We start from the raw sequence: 15,020 nt of genomic DNA, 5'->3' as shown, positions 1-15,020 counted from the left end.
CAACGCAGGAAAAGAGGCTTACATCCTAACCGTTGATTACAGTGGGAGTGGCGGCGGCAGCAACTAGGAGTGCCTTTTACTTTAGCAGTGCGGTATCTATAACTGCTGCGAGTGGGAAAATGATCACTCAAGTCGGAGATAGCAGTGGAAATGCAAATCCGCATCTCTACCAGAGGAAGTCAGGTACTGCTGCTGCTGCTACTGCTGCAAAGTCGCTTCAGTCGTGTCCGACTCTGTACGACCCCAGAGACGGCAGCCCACCAGGCTTCCCTGTCCCTGGGATTCTCCAGGCAAGAACACTGGAGTGGGTTGCCATTTCCTTCTCCAATGCATGAAAGTGAAAAGTGAAAGTGAAGTCGCTCAGTCGTGTCCGAATCCTAGCGACCCCATGCACTGCAGCCTACCAGGCTCCTCCGTCCATGGGATTTTCCAAGCAAGAGTACTGGAGTGGGGTGCCATTGCCTTCTCCGAGTCAGGTACCGGTTGACCGTAATTCACACTTCCCCACTCCGCCCCACCCAGTCAAGTACGCGCACGTACGTACGTAGGCACGTACACACGTAGGCACAAACTAGGTGCCCAAGGCCTTCCTTCTTGACTTTTGGAAAGAGATCTACCAGAGAACAGGAAATGGGGCGAGGAGGGGGGGGGGGGTCGTCTGCGAACTAGCATCAACACTCCAGATACCTCCCAATCAAGGGGATCTGGAATTAAGTACCCGGCTGCTCGGAATACAATCCCATTGTCAATGCAATGAAATCCCATCTTTTTGGCAACAATATTAGAGAAAATACTTTTCCTCATTATTTATTGGAATTGTTCGAAAAGGAAGCGGGCTCGTCCGGGATTTGAACCCGGGACCTCTCGCACCCGAAGCGAGAATCATACCCCTAGACCAACGAGCCACTTACGTGGTCTGTCTGCCCATGTTTAATATAAGAACTAGAATCAATTTTCTTGCCCCCACACAGTGTCAAGTATGAGCCCCCTATATTTAAATAACAACTAATATACATCTGGGGGGTCTTGTGATGACCTTTTAATTTAGGCCCAAGTTACTAAAGTTTTCATCCTTCCTCCTGTCAGTTATACAGTAACCACTACAAAGTGAGTTCCACCTGTATACTAATCTATGACTTAACTGACAAGATTACATCATAAAGGTCACATTAGGAAAGTACTCTGTTTTTGAACAGTATTTTTTAATTGAAATATAACTGACCCACAATATTGTTAGTTTCAGATTTGATTCGTAATTTGTCTGAAGAAGTATATATTCCAAATTTCATTATGTACTTCGCGGTGTGACAAATAATTTGAGTAACATTCATATTAGTTTTCTATACTTTACTTTCATAGAGGAAATTGACATTTTCTTGGACAAGTCCCCTGAAAACTTGCTTAGTCATAAGTAAGCATTTTTGTCAAGATATTATTTCAATATGTGCTCCCCTAAAACAGTATTGTACCCCAAGCACAGGCCATTGTTTTTGGATCTGTTTTATGACTTTGAAATCTCTATATTCTGCCAGAACTAAGAACAGAATCCTTCAAAGATTTAACACTTTAGAAAAGATTCCCAAAGATCTTCTCTTCGGTGCAAGCAGCTGTCTTCAAATTCTTTATAGATTGGCATCCCTGCTTTCTGAGTTTCTCATAAGACTTCGCTGGAAAAAAGGCAATGCTGGCAGATGAATGCTTAGTTTGGCTGCCTCTTGTATGTATCTTTAGCTTTAGAAGAAAGTTTTGGCATTTCAGTAAGGATTCAGAGAAAGGAATTTGAAGTGCCAGCTCCTTTGAAAGCTGGTTCATCAACTCAATTAATTTTTCAATAAAGTTTCTTACCAATGTTTTTCTACTTTACCCATAACACCATGTATGCGGAAACTTTTGATCAGCAAAGATGGAATATATATTTGAAAGGCATAAAAATTGGGATTTTATACAAAGTACACATTAAAGGCTGGTGTTTTGTGTGTAATCAGAGAGTGCTTGAATTAATCCTCAAAAGGACATGAAATAACTCACATGGCAGTTACAGATTCTTTTATCATTTAATTCTAAGATACTTTATAGTTTCTGTAGTTCGGTCAAGAGTACACCAACATTTTAAACTGAGGATATAGAATTCGAGTCCTAGTCTGCATAGTAGGCACATAGATTACAACTCTGAATTTTTTTCCACCACTGAAGCTTCCATGAATTCCTTGGGACAGGCAGTGACTACAACAGGATGAAACTACAAGGAAGTGGTTTACTTTCCACCCTCACTCTCACTCTGTATTTCTTGATTTTTATTTTGGTTATCCTTTGAGAAATGCACCCAATTTTCTCTTCTCCCCAGCCTATTGTGTTAGGTAACAGCTTCAAAGTTGGGTGATAGAAAGTGAGAGGTAAAAAGGGAAAAATTCAAACCTCCCAGATGCATATTTTAAGGTTTTTTCAGAACTTAAATACTTTAAAATAATGGATTGAGTCATACTGTTAATGAACCTAACATCACAATATTGTGTCCTTTATCTTAATTACAAGTCTTAGCCTCTAATTTATGCTGGACATAATTTTTTCTGGGCAAAATAAAAGTGACTAAATAATCTTCCTTTAGTTACTAGAGGAATCAATATAAAAAGTAGTTTTCCCAGTTTTCCAGTGTTCCAGCAGTTAGCTAGGTAGACATTCCTGCTGATCAACATGAAGAGGCTGAGACTAGCATAGCCAAATGTTAGAAATGTTTTAATATTTGATAATATGTTATTATTTAATCAAGAACAAACCTATAGGAGGAAAAAATGGAATCTGCCCAATAAAAGAAAAGGAAACAGATCATGAGGATGAGAACACTTTGAGTAGCTCTGATTTCTGGGATGGAGTGTTTTGGAAATCTGGAGCTCTGAAATTAGAGGACATATTTATGCTGCTTATACAGATGAAAAGCCATGTACCCACTGCTCCAGCCCATGAGAACCTGGAAGAAGATGTCCTGCAGAGACATGATAGTAAGGAAAAGCCACTTAATTATTTGCCTGGACAGTAGCATACAGCAATACTCAACATATGGTTTATTTCCAGATTTGTTCATACTATTGACTGTTGTGATGTAGCAGAGCAAGTTAGAGCTTATCAGGAAATTAAGGATCCAGAAGAGGAGGAGATAGGGAAGAACTTGCCATGCAGTCAGTGGTTTGAGATTTCTCCATAAAGTAGTCCTAGGACTACTGGTGATGATTTGAACCACGCTGAGGAGACAGATGGTACAGATGGAAAGACCACGTGCCACTCTCACCAGATACACCACAGCTTTACAACCACCACCACATGGAGAGTTACTGAAATGAAAAGCTGATATTATATCTGAGATTCCTTTGGTACAAAGTGTCATTGTGTTAGCAAAAGGCAGGTGAATAAGAATAAGGTCTACAGGTTTTTTTCTCTCTTTCTGTGACAGACGCGTATACATGGCCACAAACAAAAAGAAGTTCCCTCCAGTGCCAGATACAGTAACAGGAAAATTATTCCCTGGATGAGATCACTCAAAATCATCTTCTAATTTCATGGACAATCCCAGGAAAAACCTTTTGAAAAAAACAAATATATAAGGATGACGTATTTCATGTCTGTGGCTTCTTTCTGGTTTACTAAAAAGGAAAAGAACAGCTGGGACACTGAAGGGTAAAAGTACATGGTTCTATTTATGCATCCTTTTAAATTCATGCCTTTTCTGTTTGTCACTTTATTTTTCTGCTCTCTCAGTTGATTTATAGAAGGTGGTGACTCCAATATCTACACGTCCAGCACATTATTTCTCTCCCACATTACAAAATCTACCTGATTCTATGACCATTACCTTCTGAATCTTTCACATGACCGCATACACGTGATTTAAACTACCCAGTCTATGATGTTCTTTTATAGCTGCCTGAACAGATTAAGACACAAGCTTAGACTTCCCTTGCGTAATAAGCTCTCACTGAACTCATTGAACTGTGATGCCGTTGCTTCCTGTTTTTCACCCTCCACTTCAGTGTGAGGCCTGGATATGTAAACTACATTGGTAACTTACTCAGTTCAGTTCAGTTCAGTCGTTCAGTCATGTCAGACTCTTTGTGACCCCATGAAGCGCAGCACACCAGGCCTCCCTGTCCATCACCAACTCCTGGAGTCCACCCAAACCCATGGCCATTGAGTCGGTAATGCCATCCAACCATCTCATCCTCTGTCGTCCCCTTCTCCTCCTGCCCTCAATCTTCCCCAGTATCAGGGTCTTTTCCAGTGAGTCAGCTCTTCGCATCAGGTGGCCAAAGGATTGGAGTTTCAGCCTCAACATCAGTCCTTCCAATGAACACCCAGGACCGATCTCCCCTAGGATGGACTGGTTGGATCTCCTTGCATTCCAAGGGACTCTCAAGAGTCTTCTCCAACACCACAGTTCAAAAGCATCAATTCTTTGGCACTCAGCTTTCTTCACAGTCCAACTCTGACATCCATACATGACCACTGGAAAAACCATAGTCTTGACTAGACGGACCTTTGTCGGCAAAGTAATATCTCTGCTTTTCAATATGCTATCTAGGTTGGTCATAACTTTCCTTCCAAGGAGTAAGCGTCTTTTAATTTCATGGCTGCAGTCACCATCTGCAGTGATTTTGGAGCCCAGAAAAATAAAGTCTGACACTGTTTCCACTGTTTCCCCATCTATTTGCCATGAAGTGATGGGACTGGATGCCATGATTTTAGTTTTCTGAATGTTGAGCTTTAAGGCAACTTTTTCACTCTCCTCTTTCACTTTCATCAAGAGGCTTTTTAGTTCTTCTTCACTTTCTGCCATAAGGGTGGTATCATCTGCATATCTGAGGTTATTGATATTTCACCCACTGCCTATTATCTAAATCACCAGGCTTTGTGCCTATAAAATAATATTAAATAAACAGTTTATAAGTAAATAATAAAATGAAGCATGGAATTATCATTGTGAAAGTGCATGTTAATGATGCAGAAGAAGTTAGGGGACAATTAGGAGGGACATTTGAGGAGATTCTTCTTCTCTATGAATTTAAAAAGCTGATGACCTGAGAACTCAAGTCAATCCATGTTGAATGATATTTTTATTAGGGACCTCAGTATCTCCTCAAATAAATGGGTGGATTTGAATTTCAAGGTTCCCATTAATGTTATCAGCTCCAATAAGACACATGTGTCATCTTTCAAGAGACACAATAAACTCTGAAAAATTTACATTTCCTCTTTCTCTGTTTCTGATTAAGTAGTTACTTGACAGGCACCCCACTCTGAGACACCCATAGCAGTTTTCAGAATGAGGATTTTTTCTTTGCTATTTACAAGATGGACTGGACAGATGATACTTTTATGTCTATTCTGGTTGCTGGGAAAGATGAGAAGTTACATATATTTCTTAAAAGAACAAACAAAAACCTTTGCAAGGCTTTTACAGCTAGCATTTAAGGGTCAACTAAAGGCAATCTGGGAACATGGTTTACTCCTCCTGAAGTTTTTTGGCACAGCCTTGCTGTATGAGAACCAGCATAACCCCAAACTTCAGTGAGATATCAGTCCAGGCAGTCTAGTGATGTTTAAGTCTTCACTAGTGAGATTATGTTTCAAGTCTGTAATCAAGGAACATGGGTTCAACATCAAGAAGAGAGTTGCCAATGCAGGAGATATAAGAGACCTGGGTTCAATTACTGGGTCAGAAAGATCCCCTGGCAACCCACTCCAGTATTCTTGCCTGGACAGTGCCATGGCCAGAGGAGCCTGGCTGGCTATGGTCCATAGGGTTGCACAGGGCTAGAAACAATTGAAGCAACTGAGCACGTATGCACCCGTATATCTATATCTATATCTATATCTATATCTATATATGTCACTAGTAAGCATTTTTCTGGTTTGAAACTTTCAAAATGGTTTCAATTCAGATACTGCCCTGAAGAATCTAGTGGGTCAATTCCCTCATGGACCAGAAAAAAAAGCAGATGTTTCTGGATGGCGGCTGGGAAATGATCAGCTGTTCTTTCCCTGAGTCTGGCACCTTCCTCTCCCGTAAGTGACAAAAGAGCTCAGACTCTTCTCTCTGACAGCTGTTCCTCACCAGCCTTACCCCAAATAGCCTCCCTTCCAAAGACAAAGGCAGCCCCACCCATAGTTGTTAGGTATACTCACCTTGGTAGCTCTGTGCAGCATCAGGTGGTGTTTTGGCAAAACAGCACCAGCCAGCCCCTGTTTATATTTTCCCAAGCCCCAGTATTCAGAGCCTAACTCTCACTGTTGTCAAGATGTCAACATCCTAAGCTTTGACTTCAACAGGGGTAAAGGGCTCCTTGGAGAAGGAAATGGCAACCCACTCCAGTTCTCTTGCCTGGAAAATTCCATGGATGGGGGAGCCTGGTAGGCTACAGTCCATGGGGTCTCAAAGAGTTGGACACGACTAAGCAACTAACACACACACACACACACAGGCAAAGGGCTCCTTAGCCCTAGAGAACATCTCTCTCCTCTCCCTAATGCTTCATAAGTTGCTGAGCCTGGAAACATTCCAAAATCAATTATAGTAAATGGTTAATAATGAGTAGGAGGCACTGTGAGGATGAGCAGTTGCCACAGCACAGCTCCCCAAGAGATTCGGGTTTCCTATTTTTATTATTGGAGAAGGAAATGGCAACCCACTCCAGTATTCTTGCCTAGAGAAGTCCATGGACAGAGGAGCCTGACTGGCTATGGTCCATAGGGTGGCACAAAGTCAGATACAACTGAAGAGTCTTAGCACTCATGCAGACTCCTGCCACACCTTCCATTCACACCAAACGTCAGGAACAATTTGGAAGAGACATCCAAGAACCTAAAGTGGCCATGTTAAAAACAATTTAAAACTACCATATTCATTGATAATGAAAAATCATTCAGTGTTGGAAGAAAGATACTGGATCCCCGTGATAGACAGTGTCTGCTGCTGCTAAGTCGCTTCAGTCGTGTCCGACTCTGTGCGACCCCATAGACGGCAGGCTCCTCCGTCCCTGGGATTCTCCAGACAAGAATACTGGAGTGGGTTGCCATTTCGTTCTCCAAGACAGTGTCTAGAAGATAGCAAAAGAGGTCACTGGTGCTGGTTTAAAAGATCCATAGATTCCCTTTCCCGTTAATGCAGTTGCTTTTTCTCTTCTTCATAAATAGCCAGACTCTAAACGTTACAGTTTTCAATCAAGCTTAATGAAGTTTGTAGATGGTAATCACTGGGAGTGCGGGGGTGGGGGTGGGGGGGTCAGGGAGGGACCGAAGGCTGGGGGAGGGGGGTGGTGGGTGGGAGGGGATATGAAGAAGTTGCTACCAAGTTTCAGTTTCCTGATGATTTTTTAATTTCCCAAAGAGAGGAATTGGGAAAAGCAAACCAGGAGACCTATAGGCCAGGCCAGGCAGTAGAGGGGGGTATTTGAAGATCTGAGATGAGTTGAGTTTGCAGATATTTTAAAATATTATGTCTAATTTTCAATGTGTTTTTAAATTGCCACAATAAAATGCTTTTACTTTTACTTTTTTTTTTCCCAAAAAGGAAGAGTTTAGAAAAAATATTTTTACTAAATTATGTTAAAGATAATAATTTTAAAAGAGAAGATAATGTAATAGGAAAAAACTATTTGAAATTTGAAGAGGGAAAAAACCTCCAATCGTTCTCCTAATTGGGTAGACTTGAAACATTTATGCAGACATACCCTATACTTCTTGGGTGCCAAAATCACTGCAGATGGTGACTGCGGCCATGAAATTAAAAGATGCTTGCTTCTTGGAAGAGAAGCTATAACCAACCTAGACAGCATATTAAAAAGCAGAGACATTACCTTACCAACAAAGGTCTATCTAGTCAAAGCTATGATTTTTCCAGTAGTCATGTATGGCTGTGAGAGTTGGACTATAAAGAAAGCTGAGCGCTGAAGAATTGATGCTTTTGAACTGTGGTGTTAGAGAAGACCTTTGAGAGTCCCTTGGACAGCAAGGAGATCAAACCAGTCAATCCTAAAGAAAATCAGTTCTGAATATTCATTGGAAGGACTGATGCTGAAGTTGATGCTCCAATTTTTTGGCCACTTAATCCGAAGAACTGACTCATTGGAAAAGACCCTGATGCTGGGCAAGATTGAAGGCAGGAGGAGAAGGAGATGACAGAGGATGAAATGGTTAGATGGCATCACCAACTGTATGAATATGAGTTTGAGCAAGCTCCGGGAGTTGGTGATGGACAAGGAAGCCTGGCATGCTGCAGTCCATGGGGTTGCAGAGTCAGATACGACTGAGCGACTGAACTGAACTGAACCCTGTACTCTAATGTTGTATAAATATACTAAAATAATTGTGGAACTAGAGTGTCCTTTGTAAGGAAGAACCTGGCTTACTCAAGTATGAATGGCAGCATTGGAAGAAAATAATAAACAACAAATTTGGAAACAAAATTGGTTACTGGTTAAAAAGATACATAGAGTTCAAAGTGTTAGTCACTCAATTGTGTCCGACTCTTTGAGACCCCACAGCCTGCCTGGCCCCTCCATCCATGGGATTTCCAAGGCAAGAATACTGGAGTGAGTTGTCATTCCCTTCTCTAGGGGATCTTCCGGCCCCAGGATCGAACCCGGATTCTTTACCATCTGAGCCTATAAAGAGTTCAAAACCTTTAGCCAATTAATTCTCCTAATTATGAACTGGTTGAAAACAAAAGCTCCTTCAAGGAGTCTGCTAAATGTCAAGAGAACAATATGTTGGATTGGTTAAAGGTGAGGAATAATCTTCAAAACCTGTTCTAAGCAGTCAGAGCCTTAAATGTAGGAACTTTCACAGTTTTAGAGGAGAGGGAAATATGACAGAGTTAATAGAAAATTGAGAGGGAGGTAGCCTTTATCAGGCCAAATTCAGAATACTGAACAAATACTTTAAGAGAGCGCGACCCAACTGGAAATGCTAGAAAGCTTTCGAAAACACACCCGATTGCTCCTATCAAAAGTACACCCCCGACGAAGGTGGGATTCGAACCCACGCGTGCAAAGCACAATGGATTAGCAGTCCATCGCCTTAACCACTCGGCCACCTCGTCGTCTTCTTCATTGTTTCTTGGTGTGCTTTATTTCAGAGTTTATACTTGGGAACCATCTACCCTGGACAGAATGATGTTTAGGAAGGAGATGGTTTGGAGACGTCTGGGAGACGTAGCTTCCACACGAATGGACAAAGCACCGGATTGCAAAAGCTGCGACGCGGGGGGCGGGGGGCGGGGGGAGGGGGGAACAGGCTTAGCTTTCACAGGAGTCTTATTAAAAGTGGTGGGGACGTGGTAGAAACACAGTTGCCTGGGCTTTCGCTCCCTTTCTGGGCTGTCTCGTCCCCAGCAGGAGGCGCCTCAGCGCCAAGTCCCGGCAGGGACTGAACCTGGGCTGAACCACAGTTTGCTGTCAGGGGAGCTTGGTCCCGGGTTCGAGCGCGCTGCCGGAAGTCCACCGGGGCAAAGGTTCCCAGAGCCGAGTCCATTGGAGTCGACCTCAGCGGAGCTGGCGAATTTGGACTCCTAATTTGTGGTTAATAAAACAGTCTGGATAATTAGACGATGGATCTGAGTAGGGCTCAATTTCTGTTCAGTGTTACTGACGCTTTTTCAAAAGTTTAGGGTGAAATTGCATAGAGAAGAATCATTAGCTTCGCGGTGCTCTTCTCCCCGGTCATCCTCATCAGAGGAACCACGAATTCTGACCCTCCCCACTCTGCTACCTGAGTGTTTTCTAAGAAGAATTTCTCCAACTTTCACTAGGTTTTCCAGGCGTTCTGGTACTGAAAACAGCAAGAAACTCAACACTAGCGAGAAATAATTCAAAGAAAGAAAGGCGGGGCGGGGATGGGGGAGGTAGGTAGTGTTCAGCTCCATCCACTTCCTTGTTTCATAAGAATAAACACAACTGACAGATGAACGAATAAGAATAGGAAGTAAGTCTGACTACTCAGATTGATCATAAGTGCCTGCGAAAAGAAGGTAATATTAAAGGCGACTCTTGACCAGCAAGTTTTCTAATGGGCGCGAAGAATGCGGTTGTCGCAGGCTGAGACGAAAGGGCCTGAGCAAAGGCAAGGAGGCCTGCAAAGTAATCATATGACTCATCCTGTTGTCAGTTCTGATAGCAAAGGATAAAGGAGTTATATTCTTTTCACAAGGAAGGACAGTATAATTAACGACAACAACAAAAAATGCCAAAAATGCATAGTGCTTTCTCAGGAAGTAGTGGTGAATCATTGGGAAAATAATACACTAATTCACGTATTTGAAATTATTAAAGAGGAATTTGAAACTCAAAACACTGAAAACATATACTTAAACAGATTTATTAGATAGAATAGAAGAGAGAATTAGGAAACTGAAAGTAAGATTTGAGGGAACTATGTAAAATACTATGTAAAATACACTGATACAAATAGTTGGAAATTAGGGAAGAGGGATAAGAAAAATTAAGGTTAGGAGAGAAGTTCTACCATATATCTAATTAAAGTCCCAGAAGAAATTATTAAGAGAATAGGAAAGAGTTAAGTGTCTCAAGTATGCCTGACACATGCTTTAACAATTATCAGCATGTTGTCAAATTGGCTTTCCATATTATTGCAAAGTTAATCTCAGGCAGTGTATTATTTTGTATATCCTTCCATTTGTTCAATAAGAATACTTACTAGAATATTTACTAGTGTTCATTTCAAAACTTCTAGAGTATGATTTGTTGAATAAATTGTTTTCAATTAGCCAATTCTGCCACTGTTTTCAGGAACAACAGTGGGGAGAGGACAACAGTTTTTGTTTGTTTATAATGCTATTACCTATGTTTCTATTTATTTTCTATTGTCATTAAAACTCTACAAAGTAGGAATGATTCTAGATTTAGCTGTTTAAAATGAGATGGTTGGTGCTTAAAACAAGAAGCAAAATTATTCTCAGTGAATTTCTACAAAAGTGCAAGTCTTGAGTAGCATAAACTTGCAAGTTCAAGACTACTACCTTCCTAATAGTCTGCTCTTCTCCAGCATTCAAACATCAAGATTCAGTCTATAATCGCTCCTCATCACTTTCACTTTCATCGCTTTCACTTCTTCCCTCTTTAGGTATCCAATTCTAGGCTTCTCATGGTGATTTAGCTCTCAAATACCTCGAACTGAGTTATCTCACTCTCTGGCCATGCCCCCTGGATGTTAGAGGTCTTCTGCTTAAGTAACCAGCATGCCTGCTCCAGCCTAGACTGTCTACCTAGACATCAAGGACTGTAAACCCAGATCCTGAGCATACTATAAAGCCTGCTGAAAACTCCTTAACAACTATCAACCACCTACCCCCTGGTGACAGACCTCTACCCTCTCTCACCAGCCTCCTCTGCCCTCTTCCAGTCACACTTTGGCTGCATTCTCTATTTGGTAGCAATGTATTTGAGGAAAATCCAAGTATCTTCTTTGGGGAAAATATGTGAGAGTAGTTAATATTTTTTCACAAGCCACATGTGGAAAAGCCTGGACTGTGAGGCTGTGCTTGAGCGTTGCTTTTCTTTATATCTGCAGAAGTTTCTAAACTGTTCTATTTTGTTCTAAACTGGCTCTCATTACAAAAAAGAACCACAGAGCAATCAGAGAGACCTGAATAATGAACCCAGTTTTCCTGCACAGGGCCTCTTCTTCCTCTGCGGAGAGGTCCAGGAAGTTTAAGTACCACAAAGCTAGACCTTTTCTAGAGTAACCTTCCAGGTCTAGCTGTTTTTCACTTTCCTTTGCTTGGTGGTTCAGGATGCCTGCCCAAGGCTGCTTATAAACTGTCTCAATTCCATTCCATACAATTTGGCCTTGGTGAGCATATAGTCACCAGTGGATCCTGAACGGTCTGAAAAAAATTTGGATATAGAGATGAAATTGACAACTGCTGTCATTGGCTGAAGACAGAATTGGCTCAAATGGCAGAACACTAGCTTTGCCAGAGAAAGGGGTAGTGGGATCAATGCCTGCCTTCTCCAGTTTAGGGTAAACCACTTATGAGGCAGATTCAAAGCCAGGAATAACTGGGTATCTTAAGGGAGGTAGTTAAAACATTCTTTTTTTTTTTTTTTTTTTCTGTTAGGTTGCTTACCATTCTACAGCACCCAAGACAGGGGCACAGTGCTGGAGAACAAATTCAGGGCAAGTGATGACATTTAATGAGGAAAACAAGAAGTCTGTGGGAAAAAAATTCCTTGTGGAATTTATTTTCTTCTCTGTAATCATAAAAGCTTTTAAGGATTAGAACTGAAACCTAAGTGGAGTCTTGATAGAATCATATAAACTTTAAGCTGATATTTATTTTTCATCATTTTTTGACTACATTATGCTCTGACTACATTTTTCTTTTTATTCAAAAAATGCATTTGAAAATATATATTAGTAGATTTACTTTGTTTTCTATGCACTATGGTCTGAATATTTGTGCCCCTCTAAAATTCATATGTTGAAAATGCAATGATCAGGGCGATGGTATTAGGAGGCAGGGGCTTTGGGAGATGATTAGCTAATGAGGGCAATGTCTTCATTTAAAAAAAAACAACCCAGAATACAACTGATTCATTTTGCTGGTTCACCTCTGGGAAGTTATTTTCAGTTCAATTCAGTTCAATTGCTCAGTCGTGTCTGACTCTTTGTGACCCCCATGGACTGCAGCACGCCAGGCTTCCCTATTCATCACCAACTCCTGGAGCTTTCTCAAACTCATGTCCAATGAGTCGGTGATGCCATCCAACCATCTCATCCTCTGTCATCCCCTTCTCCCACTTTCAGTCTTTCCCAGCATCAGGGTCTTTTCCAATGAGTCAGTTCTTCGAATCAGGTGGCCAAAGTTATTGGAGTTTCAGCTTTAGCATCAGTCATTCCAATGAATATTCAGGACTGATTTCCTTTAGGATGGACTGGTTTGATCTCCTTGCTGTCCAAGGGGCTCTCAAGAGTCTTCTATTGCACCACAGTACAAAAGCATCAATTCTTCAGTACTTAGCTTTCTTTATAGTCCAACTCTCATATCCATACATGACTACTGGAAAAACCACAGCTTTGACTAGACGGGTCTTTGTTGGCAAAGTAATGTCTCTGCTTTTTAATATGCTGTCTAGGTTGGTCATGACTTTTCTTCCAAGGAGCAAGCATCTTTTAATTTCATGGCTGCAGTCACCATCTGCACTAATTTTGGAGCCCAAGAAAATAAAGTCTGTCACTGTTTCCATTGTTTCCCCATCTATTTCCCATGAAGTGATGGGACCAGACGCCATGATATTAGTTTTCTGAGTGTTGAGCTTGAAGTCAACTTTTTCACTCCCCTTTTTCACTTTCATCAAAAGGTTCTTTAGTTCTTCTTCACTTTTTGCCATAAGGGTGGTGTCATGTGCATATCTGAGGTTATTGATATTTCTCCCAGCAATCTTGATTCCAGCTTGTGTTTCTTCCAGTCCAGCGTTTCTCATGATGTACTCTGCATATAAGTTAAATAAGCAGGGTGACAATATACAGCCTTGACGGACTCCTTTCCCAATTTGGAACCAGTCTGTTGTTCCATGTCCAGTTCTAAATGTTGCTTCTTGACCTGCATACAGACTTCTCAGGAGGCAGGTGAGGTGGTCTGGTATTCCCATCTCTTTAAGAATTTTCCACAGTTTGTTGTGATCCACACAGTCAAAGGCTTTGGTGTAGTCCATAAAGCAGAAGTAGATGTTTTTCTGGAACTCTTTTGCTGACCCAACGGATGTTGACAATTTGATCTCTGGTTCCTCTGCCTTTTCTAAATCCAGCTTGAATATCTGAAAGTTCTCGGTTCGCGTCCTGTTGAAGCCTGGCTTGGAAATTTTTGAGCATCGCTTTGCTAACGTGTGAGATGAGTGCAACCGTGCGGTAATTTGAGCATTCTTTGGCATTGCCTTTCTTTGGGATTGGAATGAAAACTGACCTTTTCCAGTCCTGTGGCCACTGCTGAGTTTTCCAAATGTGCTGGCATATTGAGTGCTGCACTTTCACAGCAACGTCTTTCGGATTTGAAATAGCTCAACTGGAATTTCTTCACCTCTGCTAGCTTTATGCAATAGTGATACTTCGTAATGCTCACTTGACTTCTCATTCCAGGCTGTCTGGCTCTAGGTTAGTGATCACAAGTTAGTTAGCGATTTCTAAGTACCCGCCAGAGGATATCTGAAGAATGAGGGTTACAAGACCAAAGGTGGGGGCGGATGTTCTTTATTAGAAATCAGCTTACAAGACAAGGGGGCTTTCCTTGTGGCAATCCGCCTGCGATGCGGGAGACCTGGGTTCGATCCCTGGGTTGGGAAGACCCCCTGGAGAAGGGAAAGACTCCCCACTCGAGTCTCTGGCCTAGAGAATTCCATGGACTACAGTCCTTGGTGTCGCAGAATCGAACACGACTGAGTGACTTTCACTTTACAAGACAAGGTGGGGGATAAAGAATTACAGAAGCTAGCCCACTGCAGCACAACAAAGTCTTTGCTTGGTTCTAACAGTGCTAAGGGACAGGTAAGAATAAACTCTATAGGACAAACTCAAACACATCAAAGATGGTGTAGTAGGAAAAGAAAGCGGAAAGGCGTGTCAGAGATGTTGGCAAAACAGTGCTCCAGGTGAGGATCGAACTCACAACCTCGGCATCACTCGCACACATACTGCTGTATAAGTACCGCGCGCTAACCGATTGCGCCACTGGAGCTGTTGCGTCTTGCTTCCGGTCACTCATTACACGGCCTATGCACCCCAGTCCCTGCATCTCCGCCACCATCGTCTCTGAGTCCTGCAACTGCATCCTGAGCACAAAGATAAAAGTTCAGCTGCAGACCCCACCCAGCCACCAATCCTGAAGGGCAAAGGGTGCTCTGCTAGCGGAAACGAGGGTGGATACTTTGAACACAACTGCGAAAAGTGCAGACACTCCGGAGACTGACTGCCTCTAGCATTCCGAGGAGGACATTCGGGGGGCTGAGTGGGCTGGCGAG

The 15,020-nt window shown here is 42.0% G+C and overlaps 3 non-coding genes across 3 annotated transcripts; all 3 read right to left on the bottom strand.

Moving 5' to 3' along the window:
• Positions 1–833: 833 nt before the first annotated feature.
• TRNAP-CGG (transfer RNA proline (anticodon CGG)) lies at positions 834–905 on the bottom strand. Its single transcript has one exon. It is a non-coding gene; the product is annotated as a tRNA-Pro (tRNA).
• Positions 906–9,006: 8,101 nt separating this feature from the next.
• TRNAS-GCU (transfer RNA serine (anticodon GCU)) lies at positions 9,007–9,088 on the bottom strand. Its single transcript has one exon. It is a non-coding gene; the product is annotated as a tRNA-Ser (tRNA).
• A 5,555-nt stretch (positions 9,089–14,643) lies between these two features.
• Positions 14,644–14,737, bottom strand: TRNAI-UAU (transfer RNA isoleucine (anticodon UAU)). The gene is made up of 2 exons: positions 14,700–14,737; positions 14,644–14,679 (listed from the first exon to the last, which is right to left on the bottom strand). It is a non-coding gene; the product is annotated as a tRNA-Ile (tRNA).
• Between the last annotated feature and the right edge of the window lie 283 nt (positions 14,738–15,020).

This window comes from Bubalus kerabau, chromosome 3 (genome assembly GCF_029407905.1).
Source record: "Bubalus kerabau isolate K-KA32 ecotype Philippines breed swamp buffalo chromosome 3, PCC_UOA_SB_1v2, whole genome shotgun sequence".
In the NCBI taxonomy this organism is placed as follows: Eukaryota; Metazoa; Chordata; class Mammalia; order Artiodactyla; family Bovidae; genus Bubalus; species Bubalus kerabau.
Note: the sequence above shows the minus strand (reverse complement) of the source record. Positions and strands in the feature narration are given on the sequence as shown.